The sequence below is a fragment of the Sciurus carolinensis genome, chromosome 10 (genome assembly GCF_902686445.1).
Source record: "Sciurus carolinensis chromosome 10, mSciCar1.2, whole genome shotgun sequence".
NCBI lineage: Eukaryota > Metazoa > Chordata > Mammalia > Rodentia > Sciuridae > Sciurus > Sciurus carolinensis.
The window spans coordinates 90916413-90937919 of NC_062222.1; the positions used below are offsets into that span (position 1 = coordinate 90916413).

Genomic DNA, 21507 nt, shown 5'->3' on the forward strand with positions numbered 1-21507 from the left:
TGTCCCCCTTTCTCCAAATCCTTACCAGCACTTGTTATCATTATTATTTTTTTTAATAGTAGTCATTCTTACTGGAGCGGGGTGATAGTACCTTGTGGTATTTAATTATTTATATATTTATTTATTTATTTTGTTTCTCTCATGATTACTGATATAGAGCAGAGCATTTTTCTCATATACCTATTGGTCATTTTTGTTTCTTCTTTTGAAAAATGTCTATTTAGATTTATTGCCTGAATTTTAAAATTTTTTGGAATTTTTTTATATACTCTGAATATCAACCCCTTGTCAGATATATAGTTTAGAAATAGTTTTCTTCCATTCTGTAAGTTGTGTCCTCACTATTATCATTTCCTTTATCAAGTAGAAGATTTTTAGTTTGATACAATCTTGACTATCCATTTTTGCTTGTATTTCCTGTGTATTTGGGGTCTTGTCCACCCCACCTCCCGCAAATTTTTCCCTATTCCAATGTCCTGAAGTCCTTTTCTATAAAAGTTGTGTAGTTTCAGTCTTATACTTAAGCCTTTAAGCCAATATGATATTATATATATATATTTGTTTTGGTAACTGAAGAGAAACAGGAGTCTAGTTTCATTCCCACACATGCATGTGCACAGTTTTCATGGCATCATTTATTGAAAATACTTTCCTTTCTCCAGCTTATTTTCTAAATACCTTTCCAACAACAAAAAATCAGTTGATACACATAAATTTATTTCTAGAATCTCTATTCTGTTTCATTTTCTATTTGTCTGTATTTATGTCAATACCTTATTGTTCTGATTATTACAACAATGTGAATCTTGAATTCAGGGACCTTGCTGACTCTACTTTGTTCATTTTGTTTAAAATGTCTTTGGATTTTTTTTTCTAGTTCTGTGAATAAAGTTTTTGGCATTTTGATAATGATTACATTGAATCTGTAGAGCACTTTGGGTAGTATGGACATTTCAAAAATGTTGATTCTTCTACATTATGAATTTGGAATGGTTTCCCATTTTTCTATTCCATTCAACATTTTTCATCAATGTTTTATAATATTCACTGTAGTGATCCTTTACTTCTTTGATTAAATTTATTCCTATGGTATTATTTTATTTATTCATTTATTTTTAGTTTTTATGATGGGATTTCTATACTAATTTTGTTTCCTGCAAAATTGCTAAATTTGGTTTATTCAGTCTAGTAGGTTCTTGTGGAATCTTTGTGGTTTTCTGAATACAAAATCATGTCACTGTCATGTGTTGACTTTTTCAACTTGGGTGCCTCTGTTTCTTTCTTTTGCCTAATTTCTCTAACTAGGACTTCTAATACGAAGTTGAATGATAAAAGTAGTGAAGGTGTTCATCCTTTTCCTGTTCCATATCTTAAAGACAAAAGGTTCAGTTTTTCCCCCTATTCAATATAATGTTAAATATTTGCTTACTATAAATTGCCTATAATAGGTTGAAGTTTCTTTCATCTGTACCTAATTTACTCAGTAATTTTATGATGAAGGGATGTGTAATTTTCTCTAATGCTTTTTCTCCATGTATTTAGATAATCATATAATAACATATACATAATTCCACACCAGAACAATGAGATTTATCCCAGGTTTACAAGGTTGAATCAGCTTTCAAATATTAATCATATCACATCAACATATTAAAGGAGAAAGCTCATATATTATCATATCAGTGGACACAAAAAAGCATTTAATAAAATCTATCACTTTTTCATGTCAAACACTATCAGGAAACTAAACATAAATTGGAACAACTTCAATTTGAAGAAGAGTATCAAAAAAACAAAAATCCTATAGCTAACATCATATTTAACATTGAAAATCTCATTGTATTCACTCTGAGATCAGATAAAATCTCACCCAACTCTCAAATTGAACACATAGTCATGGGTAACACAATGGACAAGAAAAGAAATAAAAAAATATTCAGATGAGAAAAGAAAAAATAAAAATGTCATGTATGCAGATGACATTGTTACAAATATGGAAAACTTCAAAGAACCACCTACAAAACATAATTATGAGTTAAGTATACCTAAGTAACAGGATTCAAGGTTAATAAAAAAGCAATTGTTTTCTTAGATATGGGCAATGAACAATTGGAGTTTCAATTTAAAAGGTATGTAATAACATTTATATCTGCCCCAAAAATGAAATCTGTAGGTATGTTTAGTAAAACCTTCATATGACTTATGAGAAGAAATTCACAAAACTCTCTTAAATAAGATAGAAATAAATATATTCAACTGATCTTTGGAAAGACAGCAAAGACAATTCACTTCAGAAGGGACAGAATTTAATAAATGGTGCTGGAAATTTGGATTTCTTTATAGAAGCAAAAAAAATGAGTTTTAGCTACAGAACTCACACTTTACACAGAAATTAATTCAAAATTCATTTTTAATATACAAAATGCTAAATTTGCAAAATGCTAAATTGTCAATCTCCTAGAAGAAAAGGTATGTGAAAATTCAATTGACTTTTGTTTTTTCCATGAGTTTTTGATACAACAAAAGCATGATTAATGAAAGAAACAATTGGTAAGTTGAACTTTATTAAAATTAAAAATTTTTTCATGCAAAAAGATGCTGACAAGAGAATGAAAAGCCAATCTACATACTATGAGAAAGTATTCACAAAACACTTATTTGATTAATAAATTAAATTCAAAATATACAACTATATTTAAAATTTAACAATAACAGAACAAGCAGCCCAATTAAAAATCAGCAAAAAGATCTGATCAGATGGCATGGTCAACAACTATATACAAATGAAAATATAATATAGAAATACTCAGAATAATCTCTTACCATGACTGTACAGCCCATTATTCATCTTGCGAAATCGGGCCATGAGGGGATTGATAAAAGACAAACAGACACACAAATAGAGAAAAATCTGGTACCAGTGGTTCCACCAACCAGTGATGGAGGAAGACTGTCCAAGAACAAGCTCATCATATTTATTTATTTATTTTTAATCTTTTTTATTTTTACAGACACATTTTGATTCACTGTACACAAATGGGGTACAACTTTTCATTTCTATGGTTGTACACAATATAGATTCACACCATTCATATAATCATAAATATACATAGGGTAATACTGTCTGTTTTATTCTACTATTTTTCTGTCCCCCACCCCCTCCCACCCCATTTTCCTCAACACCATCCAAAGTTCCTTCAATCTTCTCTCCCCCACCCCCCGCCATCCCCATCTCATCATATATTGCACTTATCAGAGAAAACATTCGGCCTTTGGTTTTTTGGACTTGGTCTATTTCACTTAGCATGATATTTTCCAACTTCATCCATTTACCAGCAAATGCCATAATTATTTTCTTCTTGATGGCTGAGTAATATTCCATTGTGTATATCTATATCTATATATCTACATCTATATCTATATATTATATAGGTTTAAACATGAAAAGGATTTATTGTAAGAAAGTTTCTTCAAAGCAAGCAAAATCAAGATCATGAGTAGGAGCAGCCAGATTACCAGTATCAGTTTACACCCATAACTTTTCACCCCAAGCATCTAGCATCTGAACCTCAAGGACAAGAACTGAATAGCTCCATGGCTGGCACAGAACCTCCTATTGAACAGGGCATTACCATAGCAACTATACTATCTCCATGGGCTCCTTCCCTCAAAGAGTTTTTCAGAGGGGCATCACCTCTGACACAGGACAGTTCAGGATGCATAATTCAGTTCCAGCATTCCCAACAATCTGTCATCGAGGAACTGAAAATTAAAATATCAATGAAATAGTAGTAGTCACATAGAAGAATTGCTAAGACCTCCCCAAATAATGATAATTATAATTGCTATTGAGAATACCAACCTTCAGGAACCACAATGTTGAAGAGTTTCCTTTCCTCCCCATTCTTATCAATATCAGTTAATTTTTTTTGTTTTCTTTTATATAATTCATTCTAACAGATATGAGTTGATATCACTTTTTGGTTTTAATATGCATTTTCCTAATGATTAGTGATACTGAACATTTTTTTATGTCTTCTTTGACGAAATTCTTGCTCAGTTCATTAGTCTATTTTAAAATCTGTGTGTGTGTGTGTGTGTGTTCTAAACCATTGAGTTAGATTCCTTACATATTTTGGATATTAACCACTTAGCAAGGCCTTTGGTAATAATGGTCACATTACCCATTCAGAATTTTTTCCTAACAAGGGTTGGATTATTTCTGTTTTATTATTATTCTTTGTTGTATTCCTTTGATATTTTAAGATGAAAATTACAAATAAGAAAAATGGACTCTCTTTAATGGGAAACTTGATCTACAAACTTTGTTTAAATTTCCTTCTGAGTTTATTAAAAATATGTACAACTATTTCTCTTCTCAAAAGAAACAGCTTGACACTTTTAGAAAAATGTGACTCCACATTCTTAGTTCACTTCCGTGGCATTTATTTGTGGTTATTTGGATCTTAATTATTTAAATCCTTGTGGTCTGCATCTCACTGATATATTTTCAAGCAGATTTTAAATAGGGCTTTTCTTTTTAATTTCTGCTCAGGTTGTCATTATACCTATCATTTCAATAAGTGGATATTTAAAATACTTTTTTAGCATAAAGTTATGTTCCATAACTTCTCCATAATAATTTAGTTTTGAAATTTTTTTCCTGATCAAACTAAAATATCATATTTAAAGGATTCCTCTATTTCTGAATTTTGAGGATATGATCTACACAGAAATAATAAGAAATTATTTTGGACATCATTAAAAATTGTGTTTCTATAATCAGATTTCCTTAGTTGTAATTTTTTGTTCTGTTACATAGTACTTGGCCTAGACTAAATTAGCTACTTTTATCTACTTCCTCATTCTTTCTCCCAAGATAGCATAGCAGAGTGATAAGTTAACTGAACAAACAAACAAAAAAAGCAAATATATTAGATTATTATCATTGTCATCAATTCAGAAGTATTTCTTCTCTTATAGATGTTAAGGGATAAGTGGAACAGTCAAATAAAGGACAATGAGTGGGAGTTTATCTTTCTGTAAGGTTTTCTTTGGTCACTGATACAGTATGATTTCCTCCTTAAAAACCTGTTGTGTACTTGAATCTAGATTAAAAATGTTTTTTTTAATTGTCCTTTCCATGGCATTTATTATCTACATTTATTCACTAATTGGTTATGAGTATTATATTTATTAAAACTTCAAATTTTCAAAAATTTAAATTATTAAAATTTACTGGTACTATGTACAAATAGAAATTATTTATATTAACTCTGTAGATAGCAACATGGCTAAACTTATTTACTAGTCCTAGGAGCTAATATATAAATTATTTAGAATTTTCTACACTCTACATAGGCAATCATATTATCTTTCAATACAGAAAATTTAAATTCTTCCTTTACAGTCTGAATTTTTTTTTCTTGTCATATTGCTTACCCTATATTTGTTTCTATTAGAAAGTAAAAAATAATTATTTTACTGTTAAGGGTGATGATAACTGTAGGTATTTTGTAGATTCCTTTTATTAGTCTATGGAAGTTTTCTTTATTTCCAATTTTTGAGTTTTTTAACCTTTAGAAACTCATAAGTCTTATCAGATGTTTTGTTGCATCTTCTGAGATGATCTTAGAACTGTTCTTTAGTCCTTATCATCATGATTTACATTGACTTATTACCAGATTTGGACCAGTTTTGCATTGATTGGGTAAATCACTAGATCATAATCTGTTATCATTTTTGTAAATTTGTAGAATAAAACAATACAGTGTAAGAAGTTTATTCCCAAACAACAGAGTGTATTAGTAGTGTGTATTAGTGTTGATGAGTTCTCTCAACCATCTTTCCTGTGCAGAGTAGTTTTATATTGTTTTAATAGTGCAATTCATGTGGACAGTTCAAGGAAGAGTTAATGTGAACTGTGCTATTACCTAAATAGTAGCAATATTTATAATTAGAAAATCTAATAAAACAAACATTTCAATTAAAGATAAAAGATATTAACAGTGATAGATGATAAGTGCAGTATAATCAGCAATGTATAAGACAAGATTTGCTGTGATTTTTTTAAAGTTCATTTCATTAAGTATGTTCATGTGTATAAACAGAACTAAGGATATTTCCAGCTGTTTTAGGAGATACAAAAGAATCTAAGAGAGCCTTGAGTTCTGCAAGTCTTTATGTCCTTAGTCCTTAATCCTTACATATATTTGGGAAAAAGCTTGAAAGAGGAAAATATTAGCTATATAATGAATTTCTTTTCTTGTATTGTTATCTTTGAGTATAATTTCTAATGATTTAAAATAAATAAGCTTAATAAAACTTCCTAGAAAGACATTGTAGTAGAATTCACTTATAGAAAATTGGATTTATAGTAGATACATAATTTGAGCCTGAAGTAAAAATGCAAGTTAATGATATTTTATTAAAAATAGTGAGAGAAAAAATTCTGTTTATTACCAACACAATTTTAACATACTAAATGCTGCAGTGATAAAATGAAAACAACTTTATGCTATTTTTTTAATGAAATTACTTTCACATATATTTTAAAACTAGATCATTTCCTCAGTGTTTCTGAGTATAACATTAAAAAAATTTAAAATATAATTATCTTAAGAATTAACTTTTCTAATTTCATAAATTATAATACAAGTTTAAAAATATACTTCTATAGGAAAATTTTAATTTAATGTCTTAAGGCATCAATTCCAAATGGATCTAGTCATATTATTTATATGTCTTCAAAGACATTGCTTACTTTTTTCTGCAAATAGCACATTTAAAGGTAAATATATCATAGAACTAAAACTCATATTGCTTAAACATTTTTTCAATATCAGAAGGTGATGATTTGAGGAAATGATAATATAATAATACTAAATTATTTTCCTGTATAATGATTCTTATTGCATGCAACAAATGTTCTGTATGTGTTTTAAGAAAATAACGACATCTAGGTTTCTCGTTAATTATGTTAATCCTTAAACCCAAATCACAGGATCAGAAAAGTTAAATAAACATTTGTGCAGATAGTAGATTTTCCAAAAAGTTATTTTGCATGTGATGACATTTCAAGAATGATAAAAACACATTCTTTCTGGTATATATTCTGTGGATTTATGACTTCATCTTAATATTTCTGAAGAAAAATTATATTTATCTTTCTTAATGGGAAGGAAGGGAGGAAGGGAGGGAAGAAAGGAGGGAGGGAGAGAAAGGAAGGGAATGAAGGAAATCCCATTTCCGTGTTTTCTGTGGTCCCGGCATTTCCAAAGGGCATTTCCCTGTCTCAAATTATGCTTTAAATGTAATTGAAGTAAATAAACACTGTGGTGTACAAATTGTCTCAGTCATATAACTTTTGAATACTCCTCCCTGCTAGTGAAAATTTGTCAATCCAATTGTTGTTTATGGATTTTGTAGGACAGAGTTTTCTAAAGAAATAGATTTTCCTTAGAAACTTAGTAGACTCACAGTATTTTTTTCTAAACATCATTTTTTAAAAAATTTATTTATTTATTTTTTGTAAACGAATGGGGTACAACTTGTTTCTCTGTTTGCACATGAAACAGAGGTGTACCATTTGTATAATCATACATTTACATAGGGTAATGGTGTTTGATTTGTTCTGTTATTTTTTCCTTCCCCCCCACCCCTCCTACCCCTCTTTTCCCTCTGTATAGTCCCTCCTTCCTCCATTCTTGCCTCCCTCCCACCCCCCCATTATGTATCATCATCTGCTTATCAGCAAGATCATTTGGTCTTCGGTTTTTTGAGATTGGCTTATCTCACTTAGCATGATATTCTCCAACTTCATCCATTTGCCTGCAAATGACATAATTTTATTATTATTTATGGCTGAGTAATATTCCATTGTGTGTGTGTGTGTATATATGTGTGTGTGTGTGTGTGTGTGTGTGTGTGTGTGTATATCACAGTTTCTTTATTCATTCATCAATTAGAAAACTTGGAATGGAATCACCATTTGACCCAGCTATCCCACTCCTTGGCCTATACCCAAAGGACTTAAAATCAGCATACTACAGAGATACAGCCACATCAATGTTCATAGATGCTCAATTCACAATAGTCAGATTGTGGAATAAACATCATTCTTATCACTATCTTATTCTGTTTTTAAATGACTCTACCTCTGTCAAATCCTAATAAAGTACAGCTCAGTGTTTTACATGATGTAAAATCTTTCCTCATTGATTCTGGTACTCGCCTGACAATCTTCATGGACCAATGAGGCAAGAGAAGGTAATTACAGAGGCGTGGCAAGTGCTTTCATATTGGGACTTGATCTCTAGGAATGCTCCTCTTCTGAAAGTCAACTGTGACACTGAAAAGATCAGGCTAAGCAACCCACAAGGTTATGCATTCTAATACGTCATTGCTGTTACATCAAGCTGTAAGGTGTCTTATTATATAGCTAGAGTAACATACTTTTCCTTTCACATGGTAATGACAGTTTGAGGCCATTTGAAAGGTTGGTGCTGGCAAATTTTATTATACCTTTTTGAATCCTAGATAGTTGGACTTCTATAATCTTTGAATCTCCTAATCTCTAGGCTCTATTTTCTTTGATCTCTCCTTGCAATTTACTGTTGGGATCTGTGATTTGAATCATGGTCTCTGATTATCCAGCAACAGGAGTGTGCCTCTGCTGGGAACTCCGGGTACAAAGGCACAGTGGAGACTGCCCAGCTGCTGCAGTGACACCCTGTTCAAAAGAGGTTTTCATGTTTCCCAAGGGACCCAGTCTTGACCTTCAATTTGGATACCAGCTTCTGGGGGTAGAAAATTATGAGCACAAGTTGATAATTATAATTGGACTGGAAGTCTTTGACCTTGATCCTGCTTGCTTTGAAGAAACTTTCTCACAGAAAACCCCTTTGATGTTAAAACTATGCAATCAAGTGCTGAGCTGGCTCTGGGTGGTTCATTCCTGATCAGGGGATGGAGAAACACCAGGCCCCAACTTTTTCTTTATTTGTGTCTGTCTGTCTTTTCTTCAGCCCCCAACAACCCTTGCAGGTTTCTGAATGAATGGTCATGCAGGTCATGGCAACTTACTGTGCTTTATCTTTTTAATACTTTGCTAAAAGCACTACACACTACACATTCAGTAAGTGCCACTATACTAATAGTTCTTTATTTCGACTATGTCTCCTAAAGCCACTCACTTAGTTGCAATCATTTACCTGATTTGTTTCTTTGACAGTTTTCTCACCTGCAATTTTGTCTTCTCATTTCCTGCTGTTAGATCTCTAGGCAAATAAACTGGAACATATATTATTGTAGGACAATCCCATCCTAATATGTTGATCTGCTCCTACAAAGAGATCCCAAATGTAATGCTAAGGTGGAAATTTATTTTCTCTAATGTGGAGTGCTGTGGTTCACATTAATATTCAGAAAACTAGATTTCCTACTTTTTCTTCTTCTTGCTATTTTTGTTTGGCTTTGGGTGTTTGTTTTGTCAGTTCATAAGGGAGAGTCATTGTCTGCATTATTAAAACTGGATCACATGCACAACTGTGCTGTGGCTTAAGGAAAGGGGAGGGTTATACACAAGGTAGAGCTTATTCCTAAGGATATGCTCCTATAAGCCCTGTTTATCACTTTTCTTACCTTCCTTTGTAGAAAATAGAACTACATCTTTGACAAAGATGTTCTTAACCAGACTTTATGCAGTCTTTTCAGAGAACTTTTCTTGACTAGGCCTCAGGGACTTGTCTTGTTTTTCCCCTGCCTGGTCCAGCCTTTGCAAGAATTCTGGTAAATCAGTTTACTGAGAACCCCTATCCTTAATATCTTATCAAGTCACCATCCATTATGTATAAGTCCTTGGCTTATCTGCAGCAAAAATTCTCACAGATCAGTTTAATACCATGCCTCTGCCCTAGGGTGCCTTCTCTTAATTATTTTCCTTCCACTAGCTCTCTCTGCCTGCTCCTTGGCTATGAATCTGCACTCGTTTGTTGTATTTGGGGTTGAGCCTGAGTCTTCATCCCTATTGTAATACCTCTATTGCATTAATCATGAATAAGTCTTCTTTTTAATTACCAGGTATGAGAATAATTTTTTCTTTAACAACTTCAATTGTTAAAGGAAGACTCTAAAATATAGTGCTATTGGGCAGCTATGAGCTGGTATTTTCATTCATGAGTAAAGGGGAGAAATCATTTGCCAATACTAATAAATTCACGAAGAATTCACACTAGTTCAACTTTTACAAGATTAACATTAAAATCAAAATTAAATATGACTATGTCCATTCTACTACAAGCATTAACTTCTCATTTTAGTTAAATTACAAACATCATTTTATCTATATAGAAGAAATTAAAAGATATAGAAGAATTAAATTTAGAAAGCTAATGCACACTGAGAATTGTAGTTCAATAAATTGTATTGTATATTGAAAATTTGCTAATTAACCTGATGAATTTATAAAAGAAATAGAATATGCAGAAAATGAAAATGTATTTTGCTGTTAAAGCAATATTGTAAGTTTAATTCATATTCAAATATTTTATGTTTAGTAACTTCAAACAAAAGAGAAAGTGATTTGAACAGATGTGATCTTAGTATGATTCCACTCTATAAAGAATATCATGTTGAGCTACCAGAGGCCTATAAACCAAGGAGAAGAATAAAGAGTGACTTTTATGTAGTCCCAGAGGATGCTCAAAGTTGATTTATCATGTGGTATGCCCGGGCATCCCAAATGGATGGTTAAAATAAATATTTGATGCTAGTGAAAAACAGTGAAGAGCAAAGAGTAAAATATTCCTTTCACTGGATGGAAAAAAGTCTTTCTCTAAATTTAGTTCCACAACAAAAACAGGAAAACTTATGTACTTGTTATAAAAGAAAACTGAAATGTTTTACTTATACATTCTGAGGTTACCATGTCTGTCTATATTTTGTTTTCTCTCTCCCTCCCCCATTCTTTCAAGATCTTCAGTTGACCTGAGTCACTGTCTTGGTAAAAACTTCCTGTCTGATATTCCCATATTGGAATGTAACCACTGAAATACAGTGCATTTGAATTGTTTGCATTCTGCTGGAAGACAGATAGCTAGCTTCACATTCCAGTTCTGTCAAATACCAGGTGGTTGTCCCTTCCTCAATTTCTTCATTTGTAAATGAGAATAATAGTTATAGTATCTACATTACAGATTGTTGTTTTATGTATTTTATACTTATATATATACATATATATATATTTGGCATCAACTCTCAATGTTTTTTGAAAGGTATCTGCTGCATATGCACACTTCCAAAGCCACTTTATCACACATATTTTGTGCTAGCTAAACACCAAATAAGGAATTTAAAGGATGAATTTGTGGTACTGTTCCCATCCTAAATAGTGGAAGATATAGGTCTGGTAAACTGAATAAACTAGTCCTAAGAAAGTTCAGCAAGATCTTTTTGCTTAAAAAAATCTTGTCGAACTGAAAGAAGATTTGGACAGATGAATTGGAAAAGAACTTCACAAGAAAAGCAAAATTTGGAGTGAAACCCAAGTAATGAAGGAGTGTGTTTTAGAAGAGAAAAAAAAATGCTTCTTATACTTATAACAAAGAAGGAAGAACTGAGTTAACTCATGAGACTAGATAAGTGGTATGCCAGACTCTCTAACCATCTAAAGAGATTGAATTTCATGTATTTCCCATTGCACAATTTTGTAAAGGAATGGCAACATTAGATTCATTTTTCTGTTGCATCAATGGGGAGTATGACTTAGCAGGAATTTGTGTTTTTGTTTGAGTTCTTTTTTCTAACACACTAATGATGTGACCTGGGGCAAGCTACCAAGCTGTCTAAGTGAGGAATAAATTATTATACTCGAGTGGAGTAGACATCATATATAGATTATTATTATAGGTTGAATCATGTTGCCCTACAAAAAGATATGCTGAAACCCTACACTAACTCCTACTACTGCAGAATGTGTGGTCCACCCTTCCTCTTGTAATACAGTTTTCCAGAGATATAAAACCAAAAGGATAGAGATAGAGGCTTATTACAATTTGTATTGGTTCATGCAAGTATGGAGGTTGAAAATTCCCATGATCGGTAGTCTGCAGCCTAGAGATCCAGGAAAGCCAATGGTGTGGATTGAAAGACTGATAGCAAGAGAGCTGATAATGAAGATTCTAGTCTGTTGGAAGGCCAGAGAACTGGGAGACCAAGGTCAGCACAAGCAGTCAGGCAAAGAGATAGCGAAAATTCCCTCTTTCAGCTTTTTGTTCTATTCAGACCCTTAAAGGATTGGATAACGTCCATCCACCTTGGGGAAAGCAATCTGTTTCACTAAGTTCCCCAATTTAAAGCTGATCTCTTCTAGATCACAGCCACATCTAGAAATGCTATTTAACTAAATATCCAAATATCCCAGGTACAGTCAATTTGATACATTAACTTAACTATCACAATATAGGAGTAGGGTTGTCTCCTAATCTAGTTTGACTGGTGTCCTTGTAAAGAAAAAAAAAAAAAAAGAATGAAATGTGAAAAGATATACAGAAGTATGCAGAGAGAAGACAGCCATGGATGCAGATATCTGGGTTACATTGCCACAAGCCAAGGAATGTCTGACTTCACTGGAAGCTAGAAAGACGCAGGGTATTATCCTCTCCCAAAGACTTCAGAAGGAGCATTGTTCTGCCAACTCATAGGTTAGGTATTTCCACTCTCTGGAACCATGATAGGAAAATAACTTCTGTTGTTATAAGCTAACCAACTTGTGATAATTTGTTAACACAACCCTATGAAAGGACTATATAAACCCTTTCATGTTCTCCAACATTACAGTGTGTTTTCTGATTTGGACACTGATCATAGTTACTGCAATTCTTTCATTAATTTGACAGTTTCTCACATTGGTCTATAAAATATCTGAGAAGAGGGTCTGTACTTCTTTTGTGAATTATTTTTTCTCCACTGAAAATACAATGTGTAAGTAATATGATTTATAAATTTAATGATTGAATTTCAAATTTCAGCATCCAACACCATCAAGTTCATATTTAATGAAAAATAAAATGTTTTATGAAAGACAATTTGCAATTATTATTTAAGAGTAATTAACTTAATAGACAATATTTTCCTGATATTTTATATTAAAAAAATTATAAATATCTTTATGTAATTTACCTAACTGAAATTTTTATTTATTTATTTTATTTTATTTTATTTTATTTTATTTTATTTATTTATTTATTTTTTGCGGTGCTGGGGATCAAACCCAGGGCCCTGTGCTTGCAAGGCAAGCACTTTACCAACTGAGCAATCTCCCCAGCCCTGAAATTTTTATTTTTATAAACACATTTCTTAATACAGTAAGATGATAATTCCCTTCTTATTTTATTGAGGTACAATACCATGACTTTTCCTTTCAAAATGTATAATCAGTAGTTTTTAATGTATTTGCAAAGTTATGCAATAATTATCACTATCAAATAGGATATTTCATTACCCATAAAAGGATATCTCATACTACTTAGTTGCCATCCTACATTTCTTTCTTCTAGTCCCTGCCACTAATTTATTTTCTGTATCAAAAAATCTACCTATTCTGGATATTCCACATGAATAAATGCTTATGCATATATTTTACATGGTTTCTTTCACATAGCATGTTTCCAATGTTCATCAAAATTGCAGCACATATCAATGTCATTCCTTTGACTGAGTGTGTGTTATATGAATAGAGCACATTTTTTAAAAATGTATTACTCAGTTATAGACCAATATGTTGTTTTCATATGTGTCTATTATTAAGGATGATGCTACAACTATTTTCTCCAAGAATAATCAGTCTTACAATTCAATATATACACAGTATTAGTACAATGGATGTTTAATTTTTAAATAATATTCATTTGCCTTTATGCTTTCTTTATGAAGAATGTGATCTTAAATTAATCATAACATATGCTAAATTTATAGCTATAAATTGATTTTGCAATTGTTTTATTAATATTTCTATTATATATTTTATAATATTTCTATTCATGTTTCATAATTATTACCTCAAGTTGCAATTGAATTTAGAGTAGTAGCCATAGAAAAGTTTTAAGTAAAATTAAGAAGGTTCTAGAAATTAAATTCCACAGAGTTTAATCTCACACTAATTAAAATTTGAATACAATTTCTTCTGAGATGCTTTATAATAAGATATGCACAAATAGTTCATGTTTTGCTAAGGAGGGGAGGAAAATAAATATAATACATCATTTTTTAAATTATAAGTTGCTTGATGAATTGTCAAGATATGGACAACTAAGAATGACATGAGAAGATACCTTTTAAATTGAAAGAACATGATATAGCACATCATTTTTCTGACTTTTTTTTGTTTTCATAAGTTTGTTGTGTACCCACGGTAAATACATTATTATTTTCATTAAATTCATTCATGTATAAAACTTATAACTACAAATACGTTTTATATTTGGAGTTGAAGTAGAAAACAAAATTATTTCCATAACTTGACAACTCAATTTGAACAGAAAATATAAGAGATACTGTTTTAAGTATAGGTTTAGGATATATAAGCACAAATTAGATGCCAAATGATCTAAATATTTGATTGCTTATCAAGCTTTAATTATTCAATACAGTATCTCTGGAGTTTTCCATGTGTAGTTTTATTTTTTGTTGTTGTTTATGCTGCTATTATTTTTAAGATTTTTAATATAACTAGAACTTTCTGTATTATTTTCTAGACTCTCTCAACTTGGCATTAAACATTTACATGTTCCAAAAGACAAAACTAGAAGCAATTGAAGGTGATTTGTGTCACAATGTAAGTGAATACTAGATACTGATCAGATCATATACACCCACAAGAACTTGAAAAAAATCAGTATGTTATAAATAACCAAATAAATAATATATTTTAGACATTTTCTTGATGAAAGATTTGCATTACAACCACTACTCATTTTTCTCCTCTTATTTCTTATTTTCCTTATATGATACCAAATATATTATAAATATTACTTACAAATATTAATTTTTCCAAGAACATTTCTAGGTTTCATGGTTAATTACACTTAATTTATAATCAGATTTTGTAACATCAATACTGTATTACTTACATACCTGTCCAACTAAAAATGATACTGTGGCCATCAACTGATTGGTTTATCAGAACAGTAACTTAATCATTCCATCCAAGTTTGAATGAATGGGAAATAGTTGGAGGAGTTGGATCACTGGGCATACGTTTTGGAAGGGTGCATTTGCCATGGTGGCTCCTTCTCCCTCTTTCTGCTTTGTTGTTGCCATGAATAGAGCACACTACTCCACTACCTCCTTCCACCTTGATGTTCTACCTCACCATATACCTGGAGCAAAGGAGTTGATTCACAATGAACTAAACCTCTCATACTGAGAGTCAAAATGAACGTTTCCTCCTCTAAGTTGATCATGTTAGGTATTTTGTTACAAGCAAGGAAAAACTGACAAAGAAATTGATACTGAGATGTGGGGTCATTGTGATTAACCTGACCATGTGGTCCTGAAGTTTTTGGACTTGGTTTGTGGGAAGGATGAATTAGGAAAGTTTTGTAGATGAAGACTGGAAACTTCTTAGACTATTGCAAGCAGAGCTTAATGTGTTATTCTCAAGGAAGCTCAGAAAACCAAAATGACAATAGAAATGCAGATTGTGCTCATGAGGTTTCAGAGGGAAATGAAAATTGTTATTAGAAACAGGACCAGAGGACACTCATAGTATATTCTTGCAAAAATCTTGTCTACATTTTTCCCATATCCAGAAACTTTGTGTGAGGTTGAATTTAAATGTGATGGACTAATTACACTGGTGAAGGAAATTTCAATGTATTATAGTATTCAGTCAGTGACATGGATACTGTTGGCAGATTTGGACAGGTTTACAGTAAGAGTTGGGAGCAGAAAGTAAAGCTTAAGGTTTTTTAAAATTTTGTACTTGGACCAGAAAAATATGCATGTGGAAAAGAAAAATGTGGTTGTTAAAGAGATTATGGCCACTGAAGAGATACTAAGTACTTTGTACAAATCAAACAAAAAAAGTAGCTTTAAGGAATCTCAGAAATTTGCAAGATCACACCCATTGCAGGCTGTAGTATATTAGAATAGCTAATGCCTTTGAGAAGAGGTCACTGGGGAGTCATGCTTGCAAAAGGGTTTGTCAGAATTTATTTCAATATGCTCACCCATCCAGGTATTCAGAAGCCACTGCAATCATGATTTAAGGGAACCCAAGCATTGTGAAAGTTGGTAGTAGATTTTCGCATCATCCAGATGGTGCTGGTTCTGCAGGAAAGCAGAATGCTGAAATTGAGGAATCATGGAGACTTCCACCAAGATTTCAAAGGAAGATTTGTGGAACGAGGCAAAGTTTATTAGGGTCAGAATACACGTAGGCTACCTCAAAGGGCAATGCATAAAACTGTGAAAAAAAAACCCAAAATTGGAATGGAGACCCTAGGAATTAAGATTTGGTAGAAACATGAAGTGTCTACTGACAAAAGTTGCTGGCTATGGAGGAATCCAGGCTAAACAGAAGACATGTGGGCTAAAAGCAGTAAGTCCCAAGGGGTAGGGTATTTTTCGAGAGTACATCTCACTGCCACGTGTCCTAAATTCAGTATGTAATTTTATGCAACATGTTTGCCTGATGAGGTTTCAGTCTAATTTTGGTTCCATTTCTTCTTTTTCTGTCCCTATTTTTCCCTTTGGGAATGGGTGTGTGTTTATCTGTGCCGCTATATATTGGATACATTTATCTGCTTTTGATTTTTACATGGGCACATAGCCAAGAGTTTCCTTGAGTCTCAGATGGAACTTTGAACTTGAACTTTTGGGCAATGCTAGAATTGTTAAGACTGTGGGAGCCTTGGAGATGGACTAAGGGAATTTTGCATTACAACTTAAATATAAACTTTTGGTGGCCACAGATAGAATGTTATTGTTTGAATATTAGGTGTTTCTGAAAGCTCCTGTGTTGATTCAAGAATTTTTGAAGGTGAATTGATTAGATTGTGATACATGTAAACTAATCAGTCTATCCAAATTTGAACAGACTGCCTAGGTGGTAACTGTAGGCAGGAGGAAAGAATTGGAAGAGTGGATCACTGGGGGTATGCCCTGGAAGGGTTCATCTGCCCTGCTGCCCCTTCTCTCTTGTTTCCCTGCTCTCATGAACAGATCAGTGTTCTTCCACCATGCCCTTCCTCCATGAAGTTTTGCCTCACATAGGTCTAGAGCAATGGAGTCAGCCCCCGCAAGGACTAAACCTCTAATACCATATATAAAATAAACTTTTCCTCCTCCAAGTTATTATTGTTGGGTATTTTTATCACAGTGAAAAAAAAATAACACAGAAATTATCTTTTTTAAAAAAAATAAATTTTAACTGTGTAAGTATATGGAGTGCAGTATGATAATTTGATATATGTATATAGTGTATAATCATTAAATCAGGATAATTAACAATTTTATCTTCCTACACATTTTTAAAAATCTTTTAATTGACATAATAGACATACATATATAAGGACCAATGTTATATTTCCATATATGTATATAACATGTACTGATCAAATCAGGATAATTAATATTTCCATCTCATTATCATTATTTTGTATTTGAAGTTTTAAGCTGCTATCTTCTATTAACTCATCCATTGCACAGTAGGTTATTGTAAACTATTGTGTTCACACTGTTCTATAGTGTTCACACTGTTCTGTAGTGAACTTACTGCTCAGCATTGGAAATCATTATTCCTATGTGTTTTTGAGTATCTGTTATCTAGCCTCCCACTATTCCTTCTTCCTTTCTTGGTCTCTATTAATCAGTATTACACATTCTGATTGACTTTGACTTTTTTTTACATTCACATATGAGAGAACATGAAGAATTTGTCTTTCTGCATCTGACTTATTTCATTAACATAATGTCTTCCAGTTCTATCCATTTTGCTGTGAATGATAGGATATCATTTTATATCCTGACTGAACAATATTTCATTAAGTCTATACAATGAAACTATAATCTTTGAAACTATTCAATATAGTAACTTATCTTTACTAAAGATGTATGTCTTTCATATATATTAAACTATGTCTTCTGGTAGCGTTAGAAAATAGTCATTTTTATTTATGATTTGTTTTTGTCTTCTATTATTGTAAATTCTATTTATTTAAATTGTTAATTAAAGCTCTGCTTTTTTACTTTCAATGTGTTACATGTGTTTATCACTTCATTTTATTTACTTATTCTTTTGGTACTGGGAATTGAACCCCAGGGAGTGCTTAATCACTGAGCCACACCCCCATCCCTTTTTATATTTTATTTAGAGACAGGGTCTCACTAAGTTGCTTAGGGTCTAGCTAAGTTGCTGAGGTTGGCTTTGAACTTGCAATTCTCATGACTCAGTCTCCCAAGCTGATGGGATTACTAGTGTGTGTCACTGCACCTGGCTGCATTTATCATTTTAATGAATAATTTACAATTTTTGCCATTACTTTTTAGTAAATGAAGGATCACAACTAATTTTAGAAATGCAAAAGTTCAGTCAGAATCGAAGAATATTTAGCTCTTTGTGCTTCCAGTCTGTTTTAAATATGCAAATCTTCTTTTCTTTGTTTTATTTTCACTTTTTGGGGGATAGTACTGGGGATTGAACTCAGGAGCAGTCTCACTGAGTTACTTAGCACCTCACTTCTGCTGAGGCTGGCTTTGAACTAGTGATCCTTCTTTCTCAGCCTCCCCAGTCACTGGGATTACAGGCTTGCTTTACTGTGCCTGACTAGTTTTACTTTTTATAAATGGTAATGAAAAGAAAATGGGAAAAATTCTTGGATATTAATCAAATTGAATGCTTCCAAAAATAACTTGCTTTAAAATTTTATCCTTAAAATAATTTTTTATTCAAAATTAACTTCCCGTGTCAAGATAGTTTTTACTTACATTAAGGACATTAACATTCTCCTTAATAAGGGATTAGCTGTGTATGTATACTGACATTCTCCTTAATAAGGAGATGAGTTTTTTATATATATGAAATATATATATATTCTTTATATATTTAAAGTATATATATGAAATATACACATAATAGCTCTTAAGGAAATTAGTTCTATAAGTATACATATAAATACATATTTATATATATAATGATTTTATAATAGCAAAATTCAAGGAAAAATGTTTTTCTTTTAAGATATTAGTTTGTGTGATTCATGTGAATTCTGTGAATTTAGCAATAATTTTTCTTTCTGCTCCTATCCCATCCATCTTTCACGTTGCCACACCACATTTTTGACAAGGTGGCTAATGCATTTGTTCCTCAACTTAAACATTGTACATTAAACATCTTCAAAAGCTGAATCTTACATATTGTTTGGTTTTTGATCTTGGTCTACAATTGTGTGTGATATATGTATGCATTTTAATTTTTGAATATAGATGAAAAAGCAATGATGATATAGAAAATAACTGAAAATACTACCATATTGTTACTAAGAAGAATTGAGTATAATTACTATTTTCACAAGTGCTTTAAGCTTTACATAATCGAAGGAGTAAAAAATTTGATTATACATTTTGAGCAGTCACTGACCTTCAAATTCTTTTTATTTCTTCTGTATTCTACTCGAAATATACTTAAACTCATTTCCAATATGAATAGTTTCCAAATATTTTTATGCTTTTACATATACATAAGTGTATTTATTAAAACTCATTGTATTCTTTTATAACTCATTTTCAACTCCTATATTCAATTCATTATATTGATCATTTTAATTATAAAATTATTTATAGATAATAATTTGGTATCTAATACATGTTATAATTAAATGTAGTCATTAAACATTGCATATATGTCTTGTGTATGTTCTATACTGAAAATAGGACTTCCAAAGCATAAAACATACACTTTGAAATATCTCTGGGTCATACCTAATTACTTTTCAAAGTGAGATCTGTTCACTTCTAGTACCTTATGATATCTCTGAGTAGGTCAGTTTTTAAACAAAAGTTGCCAAAATATTTTTTAAAAACTAAGAAAGCATTATTTTAGATATGACCTTATATTCAGTGCTTCACTCTGATAAGCATGATTTTTACTTCCTATATTCTTATACTCTGACAGTGTTGAACTCGCTCACCTTTTCCTGGGTTAGCTAATTCCTAGAGGTAGCAGATGACTTACCTTTCAGGCACCTTTCATCAAAAACCAACCAATTCAGAGCTGCTATCCTCAATGACTATTTTTCTCCAGTTCTCACATTCTAAGCCCCCATCTATCTGCATTAATCAACTCAGGCTCAGTTTTTTATAATTTTCACTGTATATTTTTTTGCTCATTATATATACATGTATTATTCTCTGTCATATTTCCAATGCTTATAATACAATTTTATATTATTTTTTCTTTAAAAATGATCATTCATTCTATATCCACAATACTATGTTTTCAGTGTCTTTAAATCACATAATGTGAAAAAAACACACATTGTTTTGAGAACTCCTGTAATGAAATAGAGCTGATAAATAAGGGAAAATGTATAAGGGATTTTCTATAAACCAATAATTACAATACAAAGCTTAGAAATCAAATGAATTAATAGAACGATAGTCTTTTCATTCAATGTTCTAATTATTTGTAAACACCTAACTGATACAGCACACATATACTTTCATTGAGATATATACATCTTCAGGTATTTTAAAAACACATTAAACTTTGCCTATGGAACAAAAATAAGCAACGGAGAAACAAGAAAAAGTTAGGCTCTTGAATAATGGAAGGTTTCTTCCCTAATGCCTCTATTATTAGATCCACTGAATACTAAAAATATCTGAAAACCCACACTGTTGGAATGATAAGGTTCCTGTTTGACACAATTCTTTTTTGCTATCAAACTGTGTTACAATTCCTCATAATGTGTTTGACTCTATTCTTGTCACATCTTGCTTCTTTCTTCTCCTTAATACTAAAATTGTAAAGGATTTTGTTTTGAAAAGAGACATTATTGATGATAATCATTTATATATTTGTCTTGCTTACTGTAAAAAGTAATTTAAATTTTTTTGAAATTAAAAATAGTGTATATATCACCATCTTCACTTACTACTGACCTTAATGATATCATTCTACCACATTTGGTTTACAGAGTCTTAGTCTACCACAAATAGGAGAGAAACACACTTAATCTGATGAACTTTCCTCTTTATGCATCCTTAAATGTACCCTCTGATATTAAAATGTCTGTCATCACATTAAATTCTTAGACATTAGATACCTTTTAACATATCATAATAAATTTTTTATTTAAAATTTTTCTTTAAAATAAATTTCTATTTTTTATAGATCCCTAGGAAGCATGCCTACATAAAATTGCATTGTTTTTGACAAATAATATTTTACTTGACAAGTAACATAGAATATACTGAGTAATAAATGAAAATAACATATAAATTGTT

The 21507-nt window shown here is 31.5% G+C and overlaps 1 long non-coding RNA gene across 1 annotated transcript in view; it reads left to right on the forward strand.

Moving 5' to 3' along the window:
• The window catches only part of LOC124994873 (uncharacterized), a 51241-nt gene that overhangs the window by 11169 nt on the left and 18565 nt on the right, over positions 1 to 21507 (forward strand). The window contains exon 2 of the long non-coding RNA XR_007110565.1: positions 14754 to 14833. This is a non-coding gene — a long non-coding RNA (uncharacterized LOC124994873). The remainder of the gene's footprint in view (positions 1 to 14753; positions 14834 to 21507) is intronic.